Source organism: Perognathus longimembris, chromosome 4 (genome assembly GCF_023159225.1).
Source record: "Perognathus longimembris pacificus isolate PPM17 chromosome 4, ASM2315922v1, whole genome shotgun sequence".
Lineage (NCBI taxonomy): Eukaryota > Metazoa > Chordata > Mammalia > Rodentia > Heteromyidae > Perognathus > Perognathus longimembris.
Window position 1 is genome coordinate 44186776 of NC_063164.1, and position 13107 is coordinate 44199882.

At 36.0% G+C, this 13107-nt stretch overlaps 1 protein-coding gene and 1 long non-coding RNA gene across 3 annotated transcripts in view; both read right to left on the reverse strand.

Annotated features, from left to right (window-relative positions):
• The window catches only part of Ube2e3 (ubiquitin conjugating enzyme E2 E3), a 57290-nt gene that overhangs the window by 21033 nt on the left and 23150 nt on the right, over nt 1-13107 (reverse strand). The window lies entirely within an intron of this gene.
• On the reverse strand, nt 1307-7557 carry LOC125350501. Its single transcript, XR_007210754.1, has 3 exons — nt 7382-7557; nt 4031-4035; nt 1307-1317 (listed from the first exon to the last, which is right to left on the reverse strand). It is a non-coding gene; the product is annotated as an uncharacterized LOC125350501 (long non-coding RNA).

A 13107-nucleotide genomic window follows, 5' to 3' on the forward strand; every position in this document is an offset into this window, starting at 1 on the left:
AAATGGCATATATCTCAGGCAATTATAGCTGTTTCCACAATAAATTCAGTAGGGAAATTATCCAAGTTACCTTGTATAATGAGAATAAATATATTTCAACATGACTAGAAAAAAATACTGGCAATATTTTTAATGACAAAAATCAACTTTAGGTCACTGATATTTATTTATAAACAAAATATTGATAGAAAAAAATTAAAGCAGGACCACTTTGCTATCTCATGCATTAATGAGAACAGCGTTTCAGGTCACTTAAGACTGTGACTAGGCTAATGAACACACTTAGAAATTTAAGAACCCTGGTCCGGTTTCTGGACAAATGCCAAATCCACCCTAAATTATAATTCATACTTCAAAACAGTACTGCCCTTGGCAATTATTTGACTTAATTCTTTGACAATACAGATGCTGAAGGATTTAATCTAAGATGCTTGGAATCAGAATTGTTTTGTATTTGAGATTTGGAATACTTTCATGTATGGTAGTATAAGCAAAAAATGTACTTGTGATGTATACACATACATACACACACACACGCCATATGAAAATATACCAAATGAAATTCAGTTTATGATATACCCCACCCCAAATATGCCCAAAATTCACAAAACAATTTTGGATTCATTAATGGTATACACATGTATATAATATGCACATATACACATATATATTTATCAATTCATGTACATATATTTATGTAGATATACATATATACCATATTTATTAAGTTTAAGACGTTTAGATTCTAGATTTATATCGTCAGAGAGGACACTCAACCTGTGCTTCCAAAGTTGGACGCAGAACCTATCGGTATGAGGGAAGGGACTAAGGCCACAAGAAAGACTGTGCTAACTTTAAAAACCTTTATTAAAATTTTGTTTAATGGGGTAATCAAAATTTTTTAATGTGTTCTTAAATTAATAAAGCTATGTGAAACAGTATCATAATGCATCAAAAAAGAAATTATTACATGTAAAATACTATTCATAAAGTATTATTAAAACATCCTTACTTTATTTCTATGAAGGACTCTGTAAATCCTAAGTATACTGTTTCTCATTTATAAAACTGTATCAAACTGTCTTTATAAAAATAGATCATTTGATGAAAGGTAGGTATGTAAGCAGTGCTGTGTGTGTGTGTGTGTGTGTGTGTGTGTGTGTGTTTGTGTATTTTTGGAGCGGGAGGGTCCTGTGGCTTGAACTCTGGTGAGCTAGAACTTTACCACTTGAACCAGAGCACCACATCCAGTTTTCTGGTGGTTAATTGGAAATAAGAGTCTCAGGGACTTTCCTGTCCAGGCTGTTATCCTCAAATCTCAGCCTCCTGAATAACTAGGATTAAAGGTGTGAGTCACCAGTGCTTAGCAACAGTGACATTTTTAACTCTGCTGTAAAGTCTTAAAAATGCTCATAGTAAAAAGTAGAAACAAATGGATCACTGTAGAAGCACATCAGCATTGCACAATTACAGTATAGACATAGTAAATATTTTATTTTGAAAATAACAGTATTAACATAGTAAATATTTTATTTTGAAAATAAATCTAGGGAAAAAAAAGAAAAAAATCGGGGTCTAATATATTTTCTTATAATTCTACTTTATTTCAACTTTAGAAAATCTGGTTATTGCTTGTTTACCCTATGGTGACTGTAACTCCATTTCCAAAATACTTAAACTTTTTCGAAAATTTTGTGTGTACGTGTCAGTGTCATACAAGGTAAGTCTGTATAATAGGATGGAACCTAATTCATTACATAAGAGCTATTGCAGTCATTCAGATATGTTCAGAGACGGCAGAAAAGTCTTAAGTCCTAGCTGAGGTTCAAGTCTCAATGCAATTTAAAATGCCCTCAAAGAACACTCCTATTATACTACCTAGTTGTCAGTGCAAGAAAATTATGATGTGCCTCACTTTAAAAATCTCACGTTAGGGCTGGGGATATAGCCTAGTGGCAAGAGTGCCTGCCTCGGATACACGAGGCCCTAGGTTCGATTCCCCAGCACCACATATACAGAAAACAGCCAGAAGCGGCGCTGTGGCTCAAGTGGCAGAGTGCTAGCCTTGAGCGGGAAGAAGCCAGGGACAGTGCTCAGGCCCTGAGTCCAAGGCCCAGGACTGGCCAAAAAAAAAAAAAAAAAATCTCACGTTAGATAAACTTCATTCTTCCATAATATGGTGGAGTGGGCCATACATTCAATCTCATGAATCTGCAATGCATATTAAATTAAGGCATCTAAGTAGAGGCTCAAAGCAAGATTCCTCTGTAGTTCCCCTAGAATGGCCCAGTGGTTATTAATTCAAGTGTGTGGGGAACTTCATGGAATAGAACATAACTGAGAATAATAATCAACTTTCTTTTCCTAAACATCTGATAAATGGTAACCTAGGGTTCCTAGAATTATAGTTATCATAGTAAACAATGTTAATTAGAGGACACCTAAATTGAATATTCAAGTTCTAATATTACAAATTAAATGGTACATCTGTCTTTCACTTTTCAAATGTCAAATGTTACATTATTATTTTATCTTTACTCGAGTTGTAAAGGAGGCAGGCTAATTATTTTTACTCAACAGTAAAAAAAAATAACTTCAAATAAGGGAAAAATCAGAGGCTTCATATATTTAAAAAGACTAAGGTCTTAGATTCTAAAAAGTTAACTTCAAATGTCCAGATGCACTTAGAAATCATTTAAATTTAAGAATTAAAGCTCAGAAACATTGTTCCACCTGTATGTCATTCTTGAAAAAGATGAAATAGAAACTAGCAGAAACAGACTAGTCTGCAATTATACTAAGAACTCTACCAGTCAAACACTACCAAATTACTGTACTTGTTTTCATAACCATAATTATTATCATAAATTTAAAAGTAAAATTTAAGTGGGAGTAGCAGAGGCTTACAGTCATTGGATAATTTTTAAACTTCAGATAAGGAAAGAAAAAAATGTAATTTAAATGAGTGCATAAGGTTAGGAGGAAAAAATGTTACTCTTGAGATTCATATTTTGCTCTCTAGAATACCATAATCCCGACTAATCTTATGATTTTAGCCATCACTTATATTATTATGTGTACAAGTCACAATAATTGGCATATAGTTGTAGTAATTACTTCCACCACTATTTCTGTAAACCACTTATCCTGTATGTTAGTATTATATGAAATTCGATAAACCACTTTTCAAGTATATTGGTATTATGTGAAATTATTGACAAAGTATTCAAAAATGCTTTCATTAGTTTCTAGTGCATAAATATTGAAACATTTCAAAACATTTTCACAAAAAATAAAATGTCCTCTTTGTTTTCTTGAATCTAAAAAATAAAAATTTACTTTACCCAGTCAGCTATAACCATATCATTGGATTTTACGTTACTATCAGGGAATTCCAGATACATTATTAAGATCAAGTCAAAGTTGTCCACTTCCTATGACAGTCTAGTTTTATCTTCTAATTCACTGCATATGCAGATCATTTTAACTGTTTACCTTTTTTCTTAACTCTGTACAAAGACTAACATTCCCTTTGGATCTATACTAAAGCTTTTACTTGATCCTAGACACTAGGGACAATGGAGTCATGACTATTTGTTCAGCAGATAGAAAGGTGGTGGTTGTGTTGAAATATCTATGAAGCAAGAAGGAAGACAATGACTCTAATTTTACAATATTATCATTTACAATCCAAATCTTTTGAGTAACTAGTTACTACAGGTTAAACTGAGTCTCCTAACAGATATGACAAGCACTAACCCCTAGAAGTGCAAATTTGAATATATGATGAAGCAGTCCTTGCAGATGTAACTAATTCTGATGTAGGCTTTTGATCCTGGAGGGTTTGAATCCCTCTAAGAAGATACACAGAGACAAGGACACTTAGCTCTGAAAAGAGACTTGTGCCCATAAGCGTACAATGGAATGATGCATCTACAAGTCAAGAAATGCTAACTATTGCCTGAAAATACCCCAACCCTAAGAGACAATCAGAATTCAGTTGCATAGTAAGCATTTTTCAATGGAGAACTGCTTCTCTTCAGATGTATGAAGCAATAAATTAGTTTTACTTTGTTAACCTGATACAAAAATACAATGAGGGCTAGGAACGTGGCCTAGTGGTAGAGTGCTTGCCTAGCATGTATGAAGCCCTGGGTTCGATTCCTCAGCATCACATAAACAGAAAAAAAAAATGCACTGAACACTATTTTTAAAGTTTGAAAGTTCATATTATAGGAGAAAGAGGTTGTGAATGCAACATTAATATGCTCTTGAATGACATTTATAGACAGTAAATTTCAAGCAGTAGTTGAACAATCTCAGACCCTTTTATTAATACCGGCTTGATTTGGCCCAACTATCTCCCACATCTAGCTTTCTCTTCTAGATCAGATCAGTGTCTCATTCTCCTCCTATTTTCTTGTCTATGATACAATTACTATACAAATGCCTTGATCTTAGATTCAAAAGAGAACTCAAATACTTTAATTTCTTAGAAAGACAAAATTCAACAAAATAAACAGCAGTGCAAAACAACAAAGCAGATAAATTCAAAGAAGTAGTGTGGAGTCAACAGGAAAAGGGTAGACAAATGAAGAGAAGTGTGGGAGGGGGATTGGGAAATGCTATCTATAATTCCATCATATCCTACAAAATTAAAAAAGGCAAGGGAAGGGGTGGGTTGGAAGGGGTAGGTGAGAATGTCAAAGAGGTGACATGGATCAAGATGCACTGTATTCACAAATTGCTTTGTTAAATGGCAACTCATTTGTACAAGTATTTGAAGATTAAAAGAAAAGTAAAGCCTAGATCAGATGAAATCCAAACAAAGTATAAATATTAAGCCCTCAGCTATGAACTGCTACAGCATTTCTAGGCTATAACCTCTAACTCAATAGTAATATTTTTTCTCTTTGGGCTCTTGGACCTTCCAAATTTTCATTTTCGTGGGGTGGGGAGGTGGGGAAAAAGGGTCTTGATTTTTCAGGTTTTTAGTTTCCTTCTTTCTGAAATAGATTTAAGTATATGAAAACAGATTTAAAGAAAAATAGTACTGCTATGGTGATAGGGCAAGTTACTGAAATGGTACAAAACTTAGTGAGGTTTGAGACACTCTACCGTTGCAATGTGTCAACAAGCAAGCGTTGGAATTTACCTTTATCTCTTACTAGCCAGGTAATCTTTCAATTAACCTAGCTTTAATAAACTGTTAATTGGACTTTATACTTCATAGAGTGGTTGTAAATTAAATGTGAATTGTTTAGAAAATGACACAACCTGCTACACAGATGGTTCTTAGAAAAACATCTTAAGCCTGACTCCAATTCTATTATTTTATTGATCAGAGACAAAAGAAAGGGAAGTTCTATGTCTCGTCAACATTCCCAAATATAGTGGGCTGGGATGTAGCTCAGTAGCAAGTGCGACACCCTGGGTTCGATCCCCAGTACCAAAAAAAAAAAAAAAAAGACCAAATGTATATGAAGAGCCAGACTTTGAAGTCAGGCCCCACTTTACCACGCGAACCCCAGTTTTCCACGTGAACCTGAGATAAGCAGGCCCTGTGAGCAAACCCAGGACAAGCTTATTAGGGCCCAGCCGGTTGAGAACTCTAACCACTGGGAATGCTTAACTCTAACTGCCCCCAGAATGCCTTGAGCCCTGAGCCAATCAGATTTGTACCTGTGTCCTAATCTTGCTTGCTTGAACACCTGATTGTTGTAACTTTGTTTTTTGCCTTTATAAGCCCTGTGCAATCGCAGCTCGAGGCTGGCTCCTAACCTCCGCTGTGTTGGTGGGTAGGACAAGGCCCACTTGAATAAAGTCTTGCTTTGCTTTTGCATTTCGGAATGTCTGAGTCTCGGTGGCCTTCTTGGTGGTCCTTTCCCGACTTGGCATAACAGTATACTGTGACAGACTGGGGCTAAATCTCAATTCCCACTAGTGGTAGCTCATGCCTGTAATTAATAATCCTAGCTACTCAATGGGCTGAGATTTGAGGATCATGGTTAGAAGACAGCCTGGACAGAAGGCAGGTGACTCTTATCTTCAGTTAACCACAAAAAGCCAGAAGTGAAGCTGTGGCTTAAGTGGCAGTCAACAGCCCTGAGCAAAAGAGCCAAAGAATAATGCCCAGGCCTTGTGTTTGTACCCCAGTACTAGCTCAAAACAAAAATAACAACAAAAATCCCTCTATTCCTTTAACATCAAGCCCACTACATTGTTTACTAACACTTCAAAATCTACAATATAAATGCTAGAGATAACAATTTTTAACCTTTGTAAACTTTCCCAATACATTATTAAAGCTAATTTAGTCAAATTTTAATCTTCCTTGGCCTTTTTCCTCATAGTTCTAACATGCTCAAAGGCATAAAACAGAAACACTGGCTGGTATCATTGCAACAGAATTTCTAGTTTAGGGTCTTAGGGTCTGTTGTGGTTTCAATATGAATTGTCACCTATTATTTCATATATTGAAGGGCTTTGTTACCAGATGATGAGCTTCTGAGAACTCTGGTCCAGTGAATGGATTAAACCTTTCATGGACTCATAATGATGGCATACTGAGAGGTGGTGAAGGTAGGGCATGGAGCCCAGTTGGAGGGAATGGGTTACTGGGGGCATGCCCTAAGGGCTTATCTTGCTGGGACCTTTCTGGTAATCCTTTTCTCCATTTTCTGCCACCATGATATGAAATTCTCTGCTCCACACATCTTCCTTGGCATGATGAACAAGTAGCTGAAATTGGGAGCCAAAATAAATCCATCTTTCCTTCTCTAAATTATTTGTCAGGCATTTGTACATAGCAACAATAAAAGTAACAAGCATTGGCTCTTATGTAACAACAAATTATTGTACTAATGACTTAACTTCTCATGTCTAATATAAAGGAATAGAATCTTGCGTTCCTTTAATGATTATACTTTATTCCTTTTTTCAAAAAAGCATTTCAATTTATTACTACCATTCTACTTTGATGAAACTTTGTATTATCTTTTTTGTAATGTCTGTTATTTCTGGGGACTTCTTAAGCCAATTAACCTGATTTTATTCCATTATTATCTGTTGATACAATAAAGTAAAAAATTGTCTTTATCATTTAATGAAAATTCTTTTCTCGACAATTCTGACTTTTTCTCTTAATATTGCCACTAGTTTCAAAGACTCTCCCCATTGTTTCTTCAAGAGTGTGTGTGTGTGTGTGTGTGTGTGTGTGTGTGTGTGTGTGTGTGTGTCCTGGGGCTTGAACTAGGGCCTGGATGCTGTCTATTAGCTTTTTTGTTCAAGGCTAGTTAACCGTACCACTTGAAACACAGCTCTACTTCCAGCTTTTTGGTGGTTAGCTAAAGATGAGCATTTCATAGGCTTTCCTGCTGACTCCTAAGTAGCTAGGATTACAGGCTTGGGCCGCCAATGCCTAGCTCATAATGCGCTTTTCTTGGTTTGGTAGCAAGCTTACTTTTAGGTGGTTTTTTTTTTCATGAATCATTTCAAGTTATTATAAAGGTGATGTACAGAGGGGTTACAGTTAAATAAGTCAGATGAAAGAGTACAATTTTTATCAATGTCACCTCTTCCCTCACTGTTTTTCCCTTTCATCCCTGTCCAAAGTTGCACAGCTCATTTTCAACTGTCTAGTGAGTACCACTGATGCATTTGTTCACCCTTTGTCCCACCATATCTGTGTACCCCATTTTTACCCTCCCAAAGAGAGAAAAATGAACAAGCAAGACAAAAAGAAAACAAAAACAGCAACAAAGAAAAACCCTCTACTTTGTTCACTGCGATTAGTGTCATATAACCAGACGCATATAGTTATTATGACTTTTTGTTCCTAAAAATCCTAGGATTGGGAATGTAGCTCATTGGTAGAGCACTGTTTTTGTGTACATCCTTTTTTTCAAATATCCTCCAAGTACATCTAGTCTTGTTTTGTCTCAATAAATACTAAAGTTATTGATGTCCTAGATTTGCTGAAACCAAAAACTGAAATTCACCAAACAGCTGACAAAGAGGACGAAACAATCCATACAATAATGCTTCCATCTGAAAGAATGTCACCCCATTTGTAAGGAAATGGACACTTCGAAAAAAAATCATATTAAGTGAAGTAAGCCAGACTCAAAGAACCATAGATTCCAGTTTCCCTCATTGGTAGTAATTAGTATATGTCTAGGATAGTCCTAGAAGAGCATCACAGTAGCTTAATGGGTATATATGTATGACCACGTAAGATGATGATAAGAAAAATAAAGAAGATATGGAAACAAGAGGCTTCCCTTTGTTGTTTTTTTTCAATGTGCTATGTGACATTATTTCCTTTTTTACCCCTATGCTTTATCCTGTTGTCGCTGTATTTGATTTTGTTACCCTGGGTGTTGTGTATATGTTTATCTGAATTGCAGAAGGGAAGGGGAACATCAAAATCGTGAGAAAAAGGACAAAGGATGAACCAATGAAACAGTGATACTCACAAGACAGTATGTTAGAAATTAACTGTACAACTTGGGGGAGGTTGGAGGGAGAGAAAGTGGGAGAAAAATGAGGGAGGGGTAACAAGTTTGACACAAAATGTTTTCACTACCTACTTATGTAACTGCAATGCCTCTGGTACATCACATGACAATAAAGCTAAATTTTTAAAAAGCAGAAAAAAATAAATGTATTTTAAAATTAATATAATAGGTCCTCTCATTTTTTAAAATAAATATGGTTTTGCATGTCTTCCCTTCCTCAGCAGAGTATATTTTTCACAAAAGGACCACATTAGTTATCTCTGGACCAAAGGTTTTTTCCCGTTTCCATTACCTTTGACATTCTCCACTAGAAACAAGGCCTATTTCTCCTCTGAATTTAGGTAGGGCTTTATGACTTTCTTGATGAAACCAAATGCAGTGATGCTGTACGACTTGCAATGTTAAGATCATAAAAGACAATGCAGTTACTTCTATCTGATGGGTGCACACACTCTTCTTCTCCCTCCCTCCATCCCTTTCTCCTCATCACGTTCCTCTCAGAATGCTTACTACTAATTAAGCAAGTGTTACTTTAAGAGCTGAGGGGGCTGGGAATATGGCCTAGTGGCAAGAGTGCTTGACTCCTATACATGAAGCCCTGGGTTCAATTCCTCAGCACCACATATATAGAAGACGGCCAGAAGTGGCGCTGTGGCTCAAGTGGCAGAGTGCTAGCCTTGAGCAAAGAGAAGCCAGGGACAGAGCTCAGGCTCAGGCCCAGGACTGCCCCCCCCCCCAAAAAAAAGAGCTGAGTACCATTCAAAAATGTCATCCGTTGCTTGAAACAAAAACCTGGTGCTACAGCTAGGATACAATATCCAGTCACTGTACCACATGGGGAAAAAAGAAACTAGTGGTCCATCATTATTTCCTCTCCTACATGACAGTTTTTTTTTCTTTTTTAAAAAACTTTTTATTGTCAAACTGATGTACAGAGAGGTTACAGTTTCATAAGTTAGCCATTGGATACATTTCTTGTACTGTTTGTTACCTCCTCCCTCATTCCCCCCTCCCCCCTTCCCCTTTCCCTTTCCCCCCATGAGTTGTTCAGTTGATTTACACCAAACGGTTTTACAAGTATTGCTTTTGTAGTCGTCTGTCTTTTGTCTCTCTATTTTGGTATTCCCTTTCAGTTTCCTAGCTCTAATACCAGTATACACGGTTTCCAATGTACTCAGATATAAAATACAGAGATACTGCAGGTACAACACAGGAAGGTATAACCGTAGCTTCTATTATTGATGATCTTCTTGTTCCTCAATTTTCTTTTTTTTTTCTTCAAATTTTTACTATCAAACTGATGTACAGAGAGGTTACAGTTTCATATGTTAGGCATTGAATACATTTCTTGTACTGTTTGTTACCTTGTCCCTCATACCCCCCTCCCTCCTCCCCCTTTCCCTTTCCCCATGACAGTTTTTTTTTCATTCCTAGAAAACTAGTAATCAAGTCTACATTGCATTTAAGCAAAGTTGATCTTCCCTTCTACATAAAATGATCACTTAAATCTGACACTAAAGTGACCCACAAATACAATATATTCTATGGACTCCATTTTGCCTTGTAAAAATCTCACTTGACTTGCAAAGTTATTTTGAGTTAAATAAATTAAAATCATTTCTTACAATGCAAAATTGAAAACGTGGTCAATCCTTAGAATTTACTCTTCTTAAACACTTAAAATGAGGACACCTAGTTCATTCATTTTAAAAGTCAAAATAAAGCCAAAAATCTAATAATCCAGTTTTTTTGTAAATTACTTGCCAGAGGACTTCAGTGATTAAAGTGATGTAGCTCACATAAAGCTGGCATAAAGATGAAAACAGAAGAATGGAATGATTATTACCTAGTAACTTATAGTGATGAATGACCTTCCTATACCATGGATCCTTTGTAGCCACTGGATTGTCTTTTTAAAGTTTTTGGGGTTTTTTGCTTGTTTAGTTTTAATGTTTGTTCCTTCCAAAACTCATGCTAAAATTTGGGTTGCCAATGTGACATTACTAAGTCCTGGAATCTTTTAAGCAGTGACTGTACTGTAGAAAACTCTACTACAGTCATGAATGGGTTAATGTCATCATTATGGAAGTGGGTTGTTTATAAAGTACTATGTACTGCTATTTTCCTCTATGCTACTATGTCTACCAATGTTCCTCTAACACTTCTTCCTTCTCCATCTCCTCATGGCCCTGTTTATCAGATAAAACAAGACAGTTATCAGGAACCAGCACCATGGTCCTGGACTTCCCAGGCTCTAAATGTGTGAGCCAATAAATTCTTTTATTACAAATTAGCTGACCTCAGACAATCAGTTTAGCACAAAATGGATGAAGAAATAGTAGGCATCTAAACTTTTTCTCTGGTTCTTTTTATTATAAAGAGCTAATGACCTTGTGCCAAACTCACTAAATTTATTCTTAATTTTAATGTTGAGCTTATATTAAGTGACTCTGTAAAGATTCTGCTTGTATAAAGGAAGTTTAAACTCAAGGCACATACTAATAAAGAAAGCAGTATGTTCACTTTTACATATTCAAAACACATTCAAAAATTATAATGCAAAGCTGGGTATTAGCAGCATACAGTAATTTCAGCACTCCACAGGCAGGAGTATCAAAGTTCAAGGTCAGTTTAGCTACAATGGGAGATCATATCTCAAATAAAAAATTAATATGGATCTCAATGTTGCTAATATACACATTCATGAAAATGTAAAATAGAGGACAAAGGAGGAAAAGGCTCTAAGTTAAACAATCAACTGGAAATAAATGTATTCAATTTTCTTTATTATCATAACTCTGTTTTAGCAAGTCTCTCCCTCATGTGTTTTATCAGTCAGATTTATTCTGAAATGTCTCTAGAAAATACCTGATACTAATGAAGGAAAAGGAAAGTACATAAAAGACACTACTTTAAAACTTTCTATTGGGCTGGGGATATGGCCTAGTGGCAAGATTGCTTGCCTTGTATACATGAAGCCCTGGGTTCAATTCCCCAGCACCACATATATAGACAACGGCCAGAAGGGGCGCTGTGGCTCAAGTGGCAGAGTGCTAGCCTTGAGCAAAAAGAAGCCAGGGATAGTGCATAGGCCCTGAGTCCAAGACCCAGGACTGGCATAAAAAAATTCTATTAAGTATTTTTTTCTTTTAAATCAAATTTCAAAACCAAATTCACATGTAACTTCTCAATCCAGTTTTTGCCAGAAAACCATTACCGAAGTCTAACTAAAACTGCCAATTTTACTCGAATTTTTACAACATAAGATTTTCCAATCTGATAAAAATAGTAAAATACTTAAATAGTCTCAAACAGGTCACTTCCCTAACAGGTCACCCCTCCATCTGGAGACTATAAACAGATTACACAGGAAGGCAAAACCTATCTATTGGTAAGACTACCAACCACCAGGAAGGAAAGAAAAAAAAAATGTATGAAAGAAAAAGGGAAGGAGGGAGGGAGGAAGGGAGAGAAGGAAGAGTGGAAAGGAGAGAAAGGGAAAGGAGGCAAGAAAGATAAAGAAAAGGAGATAAAGGAGGGAGGGAGGAGAAGGTAAGTCAGAAGAGAGGAGAGAAGAGAAAGAAGAGGTAGGGAGGTAAGCAAGAATGTCAATATAGCTCAAATAAGTAGTATTATAGAAAACATGTCTTTAGCTGGGAAATATGTTGATATATCTTAAATTAAGACTATTAATTTCTCCCACAGAAAATAAGAATTACATAATGAAGTATAAAACATAAAGGAATACAGTCTACTACAAGTCAGGTACCCCATGCAGTCTATTACAAGCCTAGCTCACGTCCATAATCCCTAGGAACTCAGGAAGCTTGAGGATCAAAGCCAGTTCAGGCAGAAAAGTCCATGAACCTCTTATCTTCAATTAACCACCAAAAACTAAAGCTCAAGGACAGTGCCCAGGCAGGACTGGCACACACACAAAATATTATGTGTGTATATATATGCATGTTTTATATATAGCTATATTTGTAGTGATATATATGGATATATATATACACATAGCCTACTACAAATACATATTTTCCAATTGGTATTTCTGTGTTATAAATTGGATCTTAAGGGGCCCCCAACCTCTGTGTTAAAGGTTTGGTTATCAGCTGGTGGCAACTCTGGGAGGTGATAGGAATTTAAGAAGGTGGGGACTAGTGGAAATATTGCCATCAAGGGCCATGCCACTAAAGGGAAAATTTTGTCCTTGGTCTTTTCTTCCCCCCCTCTTTCTTCCAGACCCCCTCTTTCAACCCCCTCACAATACACTGACCCTGAAAGAAGTGAAACAATCATGGACTGACATTTCTAAAGTCCTAAACAAATTTAGTAATATCTTAGTTCCAAGATTCTTAAAAAAGTTAACAATAAAATAATAACAAAATTAGTTTTCTCTGAAGTATCAGAGTGCCCTAAAGAGTTTCTAAGCTATATTTATTATTTGTAAGACAAAATGTTTTGGGGATGACTGCCTTATATGAGAAGACCCAGCAAAGATTACAAAATTTAACAAATGTAAGTACACAAAAATCTCTTTGAACTCATTCTTACAACTGCATTTTAATCTATAGTTATCTCAAAA